The sequence below is a fragment of the Neopsephotus bourkii genome, unplaced genomic scaffold (genome assembly GCF_033783945.1).
Source record: "Neopsephotus bourkii isolate Nb327-2 ecotype Australia unplaced genomic scaffold, CSIRO-AGI_Nbou_v1 NB_1655, whole genome shotgun sequence".
Classification (NCBI taxonomy): Eukaryota; Metazoa; Chordata; class Aves; order Psittaciformes; family Psittacidae; genus Neopsephotus; species Neopsephotus bourkii.
In genome coordinates this window covers 1,366,804-1,379,487 of record NW_026902129.1, presented here as the reverse complement: position 1 = coordinate 1,379,487, position 12,684 = coordinate 1,366,804, and the positions used below count along the sequence as shown (strand labels likewise).

Sequence of the window (12,684 nt, the reverse complement as noted above, 5' to 3'; positions counted from 1 at the left end):
TTCCTGGTTGGTACGATAGCTCCTGTTTTGCTAGTGGTTTCTGGTGAGAGGCTGAAATTCTGTTTTAAGCAAACCTTAATGAGATGCTCTTTCCCAATGTTTATCCTATGAAAAGCAAGTGCAAGGTAATTCAGACCCAGTTTATTGGCACATTCTGGTGCGGTAAGGAAAAAGGATATGATTCTGTCATACTTATAAATTTTAAAGAGGGTATTATCAGCTCATTTAAAACAAATTCTTCTAGACATTCTCCAAGGGGACAGACTTATAAATAATGGAAATGTGGAAAAAAAACCCCACCAAAAAACCTTCAGCACATTAAGGTACAAATAAAATTGACTGCTACATATTATTCAATTGACTTCTACTCTACACCAAGGTGTCAATCATAACAGCATTTTAGAATAGGATTAAACAATAAATGTGCAGAGTTGTTATGCAGAAACCTGAAAATCTGATTAATTTGTAATATTTTTGTGTGCTCTGAAAAAGCCAGAAATGGACATTGCTTTGGGAATACTTACAAAGACTCCATTGAAATACTTGATTTGGAACTAATAAAAACATACAGACTTGCTGACATTTTATAAAGTGAATTCTATACAAATATGTTTGGCATTTTAATGACCACTGCCCTTTAATAATGATAAGCTGACCCACCGTAATTGGTGAGGACTCCAACAATTGCCTAATAATGTGCAAAAAGAGACCAGTCATTTAGTTTTTACTGTGCAATTTACTCATCTGAGTTACTTGAAAAGAAAGAAATGTAGCTAGATGTGTGAGAGTCAGTGAAAACTGTTTCTTTCAAACACATGACAACCCTTGCGCTGATGCCATCCCTAAGACCAAAGAGAGGTTTGCTTCAGTATGGGTTCCTCCTGCACAAAATACAGTGCTATGTTACTGAACACAATTTTACCTTTGGTAATTTCCACACATTGTTATGGGGCTTTTTAATCTCCTCTGTATGTGTCAAGTGATATTAGATCAAAGGCTCAATACCAATGAATACATCATTACTCCCTTAAGATCAAATCTTCTAAGTCAGTTTTATTTATGCAATTTTAAGGGCTGAAAATTTTGTTTTCGTGTGTGATTTAATTAATATTAAAGCAAGCTCTTGATAATCTGCCACATCATTAAATCGTCCTATGAACGCTTTGGGAGAAGAACAAAACTGGACTCAAATATTCACCGGAATTAGATTTAATTGCAATTACCACAGCTTGAGCTTTCAAGAAAATAAATAAGTTCTGAAGAAACAGGCCTTTAATATTTATTTTTGCATGGTGCAGCTATCCTAAGAACCACAGTTTTCTGTTATCTGTACCCTAAGGATTTTGCAGTGTTTCATCTCATAACCTGTATGTAGTACAAGGACCATAAAGCCAAAGTTAATTACGCTGCTTTCCTTTTGCATTGCACTAATTGGAATCACTTAGGATTACATTCCTTGCACACTCATCACAGACGATGCATCTTTTTATTTAAGTGCTTGAATCCTCTGCCTGCTGCTCCTAGCTCACTTCCCACATGATGCAGGCAAAACAGCACATGCTTTCACGTACATGAATATGGTCTTACACGGCACCCTGTATGAAATTATGCATGCCCATTCTCAGACTGAGATTCTCACCTTTCCTCTCATGCCCCTGCTAATCCACCTGCTATAACAGCTACTCAAGAGCCAAGATTTTCTTCAAAGCACACAGGAAAACCTGCCTGCTAGGCTGGTGGTAAGTACAGCAAAGCCAGGATTTCAGAGTGAAGTTCTGTTGCCTCACACACACTGACAGCATTTGTTCCTCGCTGTACACTATCTTTGGTGGGACACACAGGTCAAAGTCCCCAGGAAGGCAAAGCAGAGCCCAAAACACTGGTAGAATGCTACTTTTCCTCATAATGTTGACCATGTGGATTCTGGATTTCAGAGGATCTGAGGAGTCAGGAGAGCTGTGTCACAGCTACTATCTATGATTCACAGATTCATTGCTATAATTTGGAAAAATACCTTCAGTAAAACCATTCTCCTAACCTGGCAGTGCACAATCCCCTGTGTTGTTTTTCGACTCTGTTTTACCGCCTTTGTTTGGGAGTTCATTAGTTCCAGATGCTGGAATGACCTCTGCAGGTAAATTATTCCCCTGTCCACATTCCAGTCCTCACTAATAAAAATAGCCTGTCAAAATCTAGCCTAGATTTTCCACTTGTCCAGATGCAGGCTATTACCTCCTGTTAGCCTATCCTCTGATGCTGCTCAGCTTCCTATCACTGAGGGATACGGCAGCAAGGAACCAGGACTCAAAGCAGTCCGAATGGAGCTGAGAAGTGAGCATCAACACCTTCTCTGTTCTCAGATATGTTCTGGAGAGTTTCTGCTCTCCTCACAGCTCCAACTGTTGGTGCACAAGGGACAGGGAGAAGGCAGTAACAGGGCACCTACCCTAGAAAGAGAAGTAATTCTCCTTAACACCATTTGCATAGGCAGGGAGCTAAGACAGGCTGTCATAGCAGCGCTCAGTTGTAAGTCTATGAGTCTGCTCAGTGGTACCATATGAACATAGGAGTTTAGCATAGGAGTGCTATTGCCAAGGTACAGCCATGACTGTAGACAAGGCTTTAATATTTAATAAGCAGTATTCATCATACGTGATTCATCATAAATTAATTATAAATTATATAACACATACACACACCTCTCATCCCACCAAGGGGCTGGAAGGGCATGACACAATAAAAAATTGAAGTGCACTGTAAACATTGTAAAATAACCCTCTTGAAATAAAATACTATTTAAAATAAAGCCAAGTAAAAGAAAAAAAAAAGAAGGCAACCTTCTTCTCCCCTTATCAAAAAGAAAAAAACATCCCCCAAACCAAGCAAAAAACCTTGTTGAACAATACCTGGTTTAAAAAGAAGAAACCACAAGAGGAACATCAGATGGAAAAAAAAATCCACATCCCAAGGCCTCTGAGCCTCATATAAAATTACAACTGTAAACGCACTGGTTATAAACCGGCTTTCCACAGTTTACTTCCTTTTGTTTCTTACACATCTCCAGCAACACAACAGGTAATTCAGTTCTAAAGTCTTCATTTCCCAGTGTCCCACAAAGGAGGGAATGCTCTAATCCCCACTTTATAACTAACGAACAGAGGGACTCAGATCTGGATTCTTAAACCAGCACCATTTAGGCACCTAGATCTCTTCAGCTGTAGTTACACTGGGCTGCAGTTATACGTGGGTCAGAATACAGAACTGTGACTCCTTGCGTAGCTGCTCCAGGGCTACCAGCAGCTCTGTCAAGGTGAGCCTGCATGTGCTTCCCGGTACCCTGTGTTCAGATGCACCTCCCATCCTCATGGTCCTTGTCTCTCCTGGTGTCTGATGCTCACAGGGATCCTGTAGCTGACTGCAAGTGTGACCATACTGAAGAACAATGCAGAATATAGGATGGAGCGTGCTAAACATGTACATCCAGCTCTGCCCTGGACCTCCTGGATCATCTGCAGATGTGTGCGTGTGCCTGCTCAAAGGCATGATGCATAGTGCCATCTCCTCTCAAACTGTACACCAAAGCTCACTCAAAGCTCAAACCACAGCACAGGACGAGCCTCAGTTGATGCTCTAGACATAAATAAATTCCTCATTATCCTCAAAAATTAATTCAACACGTCTCACATTTGTATCAGAACCAGGGAAATGCTGGGCTACTACTCTTCAGTGCTTTGAAAAACAAGCAAGATCAAATTTAATAATACTAGATTTTCAGTAATCAAAAGAATACATAAATCTCTCTGAGATACCCATTTAAGCAAATATTTCAAATGAATCAACATTAATAAAAGAACACAGCATTTCAAGCAACTGTTCATATTAAAATCCTTAGATACAGCTCCACAATGTGACATTAAATTACTTGTATTTATCTCTCAGTAACTCTAACAATAAGAAATCAAGAGCAGACTTTTCTCTTACTCACTGAATCAACTCACATTAAAGATAGACCTCTAGGAATGAAATCATGAAAGTGAAAATACTGCCTGTGAGAAAAAAAAAGTCTTACATTTTTAAAACTAATAAACTCACATTCTGAGCATGTAATAGAGCTGCATTTAGATCACAAGCTATATTATGGGGAGGAAAAAAGATAACTTTTAAAAAAGAAATTAAAGAGACTGACTGATAATATTCAAATTATTGGGTATGGTGTGTGGAAGGCCATCATCTCCCATTAGAGTAACCCAGCTCTTCATTAAACAAATCCTTAATTGCCAGCAATTATACTAGAAGCAATCTTGCTGAACAGAATAGCTGAAAGGAAAAGATGTGGCTGATAATGAAAAAATGTGACATTCACGCCAAACAATCCCCATCCTGACACAGAGCACCATATTGTGGCTCTTAATTCACTGTTTTCATTATCCTGCTGCCTAGGATGTTGGGCATGTAGTTGGGAAGCCTTTTCATATCACCTCATCAAACCTTATCAATCAGATTGCTACACAGACATTCACAAACACACCTACATTTTACAATACTTGTGGGAGAGAAAATTGAGATTTTATGCTGAATCTGGTTACATCGTATTATCCTACGGTTATCAGAGGGGATATTCCTAGGGCCTCAGCAAAGAAAATCAAGCTCAGAAATTAAATGAGTAACGAATTGCCTGTTGAAAGGTATGAATTTAAGCTTGGACTGCTCATATTTCATGTGAGTAGTCAGATAGTTGTCTTCTTCCAATCCACAACCAAGAGGTGGCATAAAATTCACTTACCTAGATTGTATGAAACTTAGCTCTAAGTATCAGGTTATCCCGCAGATCATTAAGCAATTTGCCTTTCCCTGCTGACCTCCACTTCAGCTTCTAAGCTTTTCTTTTTAAGCAGCAATTTCAGCCTCACAAAGCAAACCAAACAAGAGAGCCGGGTGTGTGCAGAATTACCACAGGCACCTGTTAACTCTGAAACCTAACAATGTTGCAGTGCCGATATCATCATTTTACTGTCCTATCCTTTTAGCACAACATGGAAGTACTGCGCTTATCTTCTACAATGTTAGACTGTCTCAACTTACACAACTGTCACTCTTCATTTTCCCCTACCTACGTACAAAAACCGTCTAGTTTACCTTTGAAAATATTTGTGGTGTGATAAGAAAATGCTGTATCGATCTGCCATATTGACGTATGTGTCAATGCAATATCCTGTACAGAAAAGCTAAACATCCTGCATGCAAAATGGATTGAATTAGACAGCAGAATGAACAGAGTGGATTCGCTTTACTGACTGGATCATTCAGTACTGAAGTAAGTAAAACCCCTCAGTTAGATACTAATATGAAACTGTCACACAGTTGCTACTGCAAAGCTACCAAAATCACTGCAGAGCTCACAGTCATTCTGCCAGTAGAGCACAAAATCTCTGCTTTGCCTGGTCCCTGGGGATATTTGCTCCTGAAGGATCTTCTCCTGCAAGACATGTAAAGAATCACTGCCTTCACTCCCCATATGCACAAACTGGCTTGCATTTATGCACCTGCATCTTTCTGGATCAGGACTGATAACATCAAAACTCCACAACTGTTTATCATGAAAATCAGGCTACTAATGTGATTCAGGTTACAAAGCCCTTCTCCGGGGCAACCACTAGTTATATTTACCACCAAACAAAAGAACTACTATATCAAGGCACAAAAATCACAGATAACACAAAACCCATCTCTCCCAACTGCCTCCAATATTCTTCGTTCCCATGGTTTATTTTTGCTTCTCTTTCATTGCCTTATTTTTCTTCTTTCTCTTCTCCCCAGGTGAAACCTTCTTCTTATTGGTGTCCATATGACTATTCTTCCACTTCAGATACTTCATGTGAGAAAGGAAGCATCACTACTACAGGAAAGGTGAAGGGATATAATTGCAAAAGTATGTTCTTTTATTCAAAATAGACTCATTCTACTTTTCTTCACCCCCTAAGTACAGTGCATAAAAATCCCTTGTTAATGGTACATACATTTTTTATGAATTGGACCCTTCAGATTGAGAGTTCTAGTTTCTTTTCTACTGTATGCATTAGCACAAATATAATCACATTAAGGTCACAAAGACCCTATCAGTTTTTCTTGAAGTCATACAACATTTCATACTCAGTGTTTGCTGTTAGCGCTGGTGAATGCAATGATGATAAAGGTTACTTACCAGAAGATGGACAGATGAATGCATTATTATTTCATGTTGGGCAGCTGATCCCTAGCTAAGAAGGGCAGGAGGCTTCTCTAAATTAAACTTTGCTTTCTTTCCATCCCTGGAAGCTTACTAAATGCCAAAGAGGGAGCACATTAAAGAACATCTATTTTGGAACAACTGCTACGGCTTCCATCTTTATAGCTAACTAAGATTTCTTCCTGGTTTTACAGCATTTTTCTCTGCATATGCTTTTATTCCTAACAGGGTAGGATGGCAAGCTTTCCACCAAAAGCCCAATTCATAACACTCACCCTCTCCACCTGACTCCTGTACCCTCCCCAAAATAAGGTAGCCTATAATGACATCTGATAATGAGACACAATTGCTGTCAGCCTGGGGAACCTTGCACAATTTACATATTATGGGCCCGTCTGCTGGAACTGCAGGCTACTGAAAGCCAGGCAATACATGTGGACAGCTTCTGGTGCACCATAATTCAGGCTTCCGGGTGGAAACAAAGGGTAGCATGTCTGACATCTTTCCCTTTTTACAAGTTACACTGATAGACGTATTTACAAAGGATAGGGCACAGGTAGGTGGTTGATGACAGAACTGAACTCGCAGCTTTTGTACCTTCCAGGGACTGGAAAGAAAAAGCTGTAAGGTGGGGAGTGGCTGAACTTAGTGTGCTACCAGTCCTGTAAGAGACTGTTTAGGGATTCAAGTCACCCAGTTCAGTGAGTGGGAAATATCCAGGTAAGGGAGAAAGCATTCTATCAAACCCAGTGAAAGCCCCTGATACTTAGATCTTCAGCAGAGCCAGCATTCAGCAAAATGCACCCCAAAAGATACGTAAACACCTACTGGAGCATCCTGACCAGCAAGTATGGTCAAGCAACAGTGGTTTATCACTCTTGCTACTGAGTTCACTGTCTGGTTTCATCCCTGTGGTGTCTTTAACAATTTCACAGTCTCTGCTGTGGTCTTTACACAGCCCTGTGGGGCAGCTCCATAAAGTGTCTCATTACAGATTGTTCAGCGGTTCAGACTTTATTGAGACTCCTGAAAGAGCCATCCCACAGAGCAGCGTACTGTAGGAGTCCAGGCAAGATATCCAGGAGGAAACCTTAACAGTGACAGCAACTCTGTATGCAGGAGGCCACACTCCTAGATCAGACTAAATCACAAAACTGCTAAGTCTACATTATAAACCTATTTAGCTGCACATGTACCTTCAGAAATACCTAGCTACAAAAATTCAACAGCCCTCCCCCTTCACAAGCAGCCTGTGCTGTTTGATACCTGCAGCAAGTTCTCATGATGTGCTCAGCAGGGTGAGCCATTATCTCAAATGAAACTGTTGGTCGGGAGCTGCAGAAACTCATACTATGCATGCCTCCAGATTTTGAAAATCCTGAACTGCATTAACTTCTGTCGCTTTATTATTGATTGAAATAAAATGTGGTGACTATTTACGAGGAGCTTTTGCTAGGAGTTCCCAAACACTTTAAATTTATCTGTTTTTAAAGAGCATTCAGTGTGCTCACCAGGTCTTGCAAGCTATGTCAATCCTGACCATCCCTAAAACAAGTTTAAAACACACAAGAGCTTTTGGTATCGTTCCCCCCCCTCCCTTCTCCCTCCAGACCCACACTTCCATTTACTCCCTCCCCTGTAGACCAAAAGCTAAAAATATAAAAAGGACCTAAAGAACTAGTAGTCAGCACTACCTTCCTGCCTGCCTCCCAAATTTGAGCAGCTATTTAACAGATAATGATAGTGAAAACACTCTGCAGCAACCACTAAGATGTCTCTTGCAAAATAAAAATACCCTGAAACAGATCTGCAGGGAAATAACCAAGTGGTTTACAAACATACGGATACTGTTGCCTGGGGCCCCCAACACAACTGCTTGAGCAAGTCCTGAGGAGGGCCATGAAGATGCTCCAAGGGCTGGAGCAGCTCTGCTGTGGAGCCAGGCTGAGAGAGCTGGGCTGGTTCAGCCTGGAGAAGAGAAGGCTTCGTAAGCAGAGACCGTAGAGCAGCTCCAGTGCCTAAAGGGGCTACAAGAAACATGGAGAGGGCGTTTGGACAAGGGCCTGCAGGGACAGGACAAGGGAGAATGGCTTGAAACTGACAGAGGAGAGACTGAGATTAGACATTAGAAAGCAATTCTTCTCTGTGAGGGTGGTGAGGAGCTGGCACAGGGTGCCCAGAGAAGCTATGCCTGCCCCATCCCTGGCAGTGTTCAAGGCCAGGTTGGACACAGGGGCTTGGAGCAACCTGCTCTAGTGGAAGGTGTCCCTGCCCGTGGCAGGGGGTTGGAACTGGATGAGCTTTAAGGTTCCTCCCAACCCAAATCATTCTGTGATTCTATGAATATGGTGATCTTGCCTTCATGTGAGTCAAACTAACACTGGGTTTCATGTGCGTTGGATTAGTTCTCTAGGAAAGGTTTAAGAATATAGCACAGGTTAAAAGAGCTCTACATGTAGCAGTCATAGTGCATGAAAGATCTGGTTAGTAACGCCTTGTCATGCCAAGACCTCTTTGCAGCAACATGCCACGCAGGAAGGAAAAAAGTAAAAAGCCACACTAAGACTTAGCCTTGCCAAAATACCAAGTGCCAGGCAACTTGCTTGAAAGAATGAGAGAGGGGACTGTGATACACCCTAACAGGATTAAATCATACAGGATATACCAACCGTTTCTAACCATTAGAATGCTTGTGTTCATATGTATGCCTCTATATATAGATACATATTTTAAAACAAATTACTTTCCTACATGCTTTTCATTTTTATATTATTGTTCTGCTTATTTTTTCAGCATTACAGTAACTGAAAAATATCTACTGGTAAAAGATGCTATTAATTTAAGTGCATTCATAGTGTGTTATGTCACTAATAGACTTAGGTAACATTATTCTTTTATCCTTTTTACAAAGCATTATTTTATTGTCCTCTCATTTCTAAGATTTTACTTCCACTTAAAGTCAAGTAGAGTGAGGGCTTTGCAGAATTCTATTATATTATTGTCCTGTCATTATTCTAACCCCATTACACAACAACGCAGAACCAGCATCAGCTTCCATTTGTCATAGTATTTATTTTGAGGATTATGTCAGATCTCAGACTATGTGTACGTGCCTACTAAACATAATTTAGAGTTGGGCAAGAAGTAATCATTGATTCCTTCTAAAAATGGTTTTGAAGAAAACATTTTTTAACTATTCTGTGTTTTGGGACAAGCTCTGCCATCTGATTTCAGCTTCTTCGTCCATACTTCCCAGTCTTTGCCTTCTTAATGTTTTCTTTAGCCTCCCAGCTTTGAGAATACACAAAACTGGCAAAACACAGCCAGTTTTGGTTTGAAACAGACAACACTTCCAACAACTGCTCCTTATGGCTGCCATAAAGAAAGGAAAGATCAGGTGCTAATCTGGCAAAAGCAAGATTTAGGCTTAATGCCAAACTATCACAGAATTCCTGTAAGACCTTCACCAGCTCTTTTCATCTCACACAGAGTAAAGTTGTGGTAACAATCAGTCATTCCATTAACCATCACCCAGATTGTTCCCTTTGTTATTAGATAGATGGTAACACATTAAGCAGATTTCATTCAGCAAGAGATGTCTGGTTCAAAACTCAATTTAGATCAAAAACACACTAAAAAAAAACAAACCCAAACAACAAAATAATTATACTTAAGCATCTTCTCAGTTAAAATGATTTTTAAAGAGCTTCCAGGGAAAATATAGCCCTTTGCCATAATATGTATGATCAACATTCATAAGGCAGTTGCATACAGAAACCAGAATGCACTAGGTTTTATTGCAGCTACAGGCACATCACTTGCATGTGTTACTGTACTGTGCACATGCATTGCTATGATAGCATTGGTTTTACATAATGTTATTCTAATGACTTTCCTTCAAAGAGCATTTGTGGACACCACAACTCCCTAAATGGTAACAACGGATAAATGTCAGCTTGAGTAATGCAGGTCTATATTATTTATGAAGCTGCAATTCTCCTGTAAATAACCCAGTTGTTAAAATAATATGTATCTATGTAATTGAGTCTTCTGTATACAAATAAATAAGGCTTTATTGCAATGTCAGAAGTTAACAGACGAGTCAATAAAATCAATAACTCACTTTTTCTTGCTTATATATCTAACTTTTCTCCACCTTTCCTATGTCCTCTGTTTGTTCTGGTTACATATTAAGACTCTGAAGGATGTATAGGTCTTATGGTATTGTTTAGTAAATGGTGGTCTGAAGAAAAGTTTGAAGAAACACCACCTCAGCAATTTAATACTCTGCCTATTTATTGTCTACTTTAACATATACCTGTCTGGTATAAATCAGGGAGAAAGAAACTGTCTTGACCTATACATCTCAATGCTAGAGATTTTTAATGTGAATAACTACATTAAGGTCTAAGTGAATTAGGTTCATATTGATACATTTAGATAAAAGTGCTCCAGGCCTGGACTGCATTAGTGTATAACCACTGTTGAAACAGCACTGCCAGATTATAACACCGTGCTGTTTATGCCTCTATGGTTAAGGTTGTGTCAGCATTTCCATTATGCTCCTCATTTTTCAAATATTTATAACCTGGGCTGTAAAATTTGCTTAGGCCTGAAATCTGGTGAACCAGAAGCCAGACTCTACAAATCTAAATGGTCACCTCAAGAACGGTGACCATGTTATTTCAGTGGGTGTGTTTCCATTACCTGGGTCCTGCTAGATTACAGTGCAGGGTCCAGGTTTATGAGCCTGGTGATTTTACTTTCTTAATCAAATGAGGATTGGGTCCCTTTAAAAAAAAGCTATGGAAGGACTGGAAAATAAGGCTCGATTTTGTGATATGATTAGGTCCTTAACTTGATAATCTCTTGTTTTCAGTACTTCGAAGACGAAGAAAAATTAACAGCAAAGCTGCTGCAATGTAAAAACTAGCCGAGGGGCATATGCACTAAATGTTATTCCACTAATTACATTTTCTTGTGGGTTTTCATCTGGGATCTAGCACACCTTCTAAACAGCATAAAATTGGGAGGGCTCCAAATGAGCCATTCTTGTCTATCAGGAATACAAACACGCTCACAAAAGCTATCTTATTATGTATGCTCCATACAGGCTCCTCATTCAAAAATATTTTAACAGATGTCATGCTGGATAAACATAATGGCTCATCTGAGGCTTAGAAACACTTTACTCACAGTAGAAACAAATTTGGGCAGCATTTTTCAAATTGAGTTAAGTCCTTAATACACACCCACAGGCTTACTTAGACTTATAGATACAATATCTTTTCCTTTCATTGTCCTTCTCTAGCTGAACACATGATCTGTTATCGATGAAAATGTTCCTGTTCTGATGCTGCTCTCTTGGTTCACTGCTGAAATGCCCTAACTCTGCATTTGGCTTTTGGATAAGATTACTGCAGAGCACTGGGCAGGGGACAAATACAAGCCCCTTCTGTGTGGCTCCAGCGGCCTGCAGGTTACCTGCAGAGAAGCACAGGAGGTGCAGCTTGTACAACAGCATCCTCTGAATCCTTTCTTTTGGAAAACTGACCACAGGCAGGATTGCACAAGACAGCAGAGGGTAGTGACACATTCCTATGCTTTGTTAATCTAAGCCAAAAAAACCCCACCAACAGGAAATGCTTTTAAAATAGATTCAGAGTATAAATCCAGCTGATGAGCACCATAAGACTACACAGTTTGGGATTCATTTTAGAGTTTCATTTGAAGGAGAAACACACTTGTATTTTCACTGTCCCTGGTGCAGAAGAGTGTGTTGCAGTAAACTGTATTTGGTTTGATACTGTAAAGGTCTCAGTAAAGAACTTTACTCTTGTGAGCAGATCCACTGAAATAACTTGAGGCACTCGTGATGATTCCTTATGCTCTTGGGGCAAGACCCTCTTTGTATAGAGTGAGCTTGCGGAACTACCCTTAGGTCTTAGAGAGACCGCATGTCTGCTGTCTTAACCGTCACTCATTCCCTTTTGAAGCACATGGTTCTAAAGGGGGAAGCAACAATACTCACCCTTTATTTATTTACAGTAATAAAGTTTTATAGTCACAACACTAGGAAAAGAAGTGTGTGGGGTGCAAATCTATAATTCTGAGCTCTTTTTTACCCACTCTGATGATCTGTCACAAACACCACAGGGCAAATCACACCATCCCTTCTCATACAGAAAAACCTTGATGGTCAATCACCTAATGGTTTTTAATCACCTAATCTCATAGATACCCTGTAATCCTTAAAAAAGTCCAGTGGATATCTGGGACAAAAGCACTCTTGCAGCAATACCTACATTCTTCTCCAGGGATCGTCACTGGAGCTGCACTCTCATAATATACATACAATTAAAGTCTGACTGACATCTGACGTACCTCTTCTAAGAAAGAACCAGTCTCAGATGCTATCCCTGGTTCCCCTTTCCTTCTCAGCTTCCCCCTTTTCTGTG

General features: G+C 40.1%; 1 protein-coding gene across 4 annotated transcripts in view; it reads right to left on the bottom strand.

Annotated features, from left to right (window-relative positions):
• Positions 1-12,684, bottom strand: part of POU6F2 (POU class 6 homeobox 2) — a 303,405-nt gene that overhangs the window by 183,366 nt on the left and 107,355 nt on the right. The window lies entirely within an intron of this gene.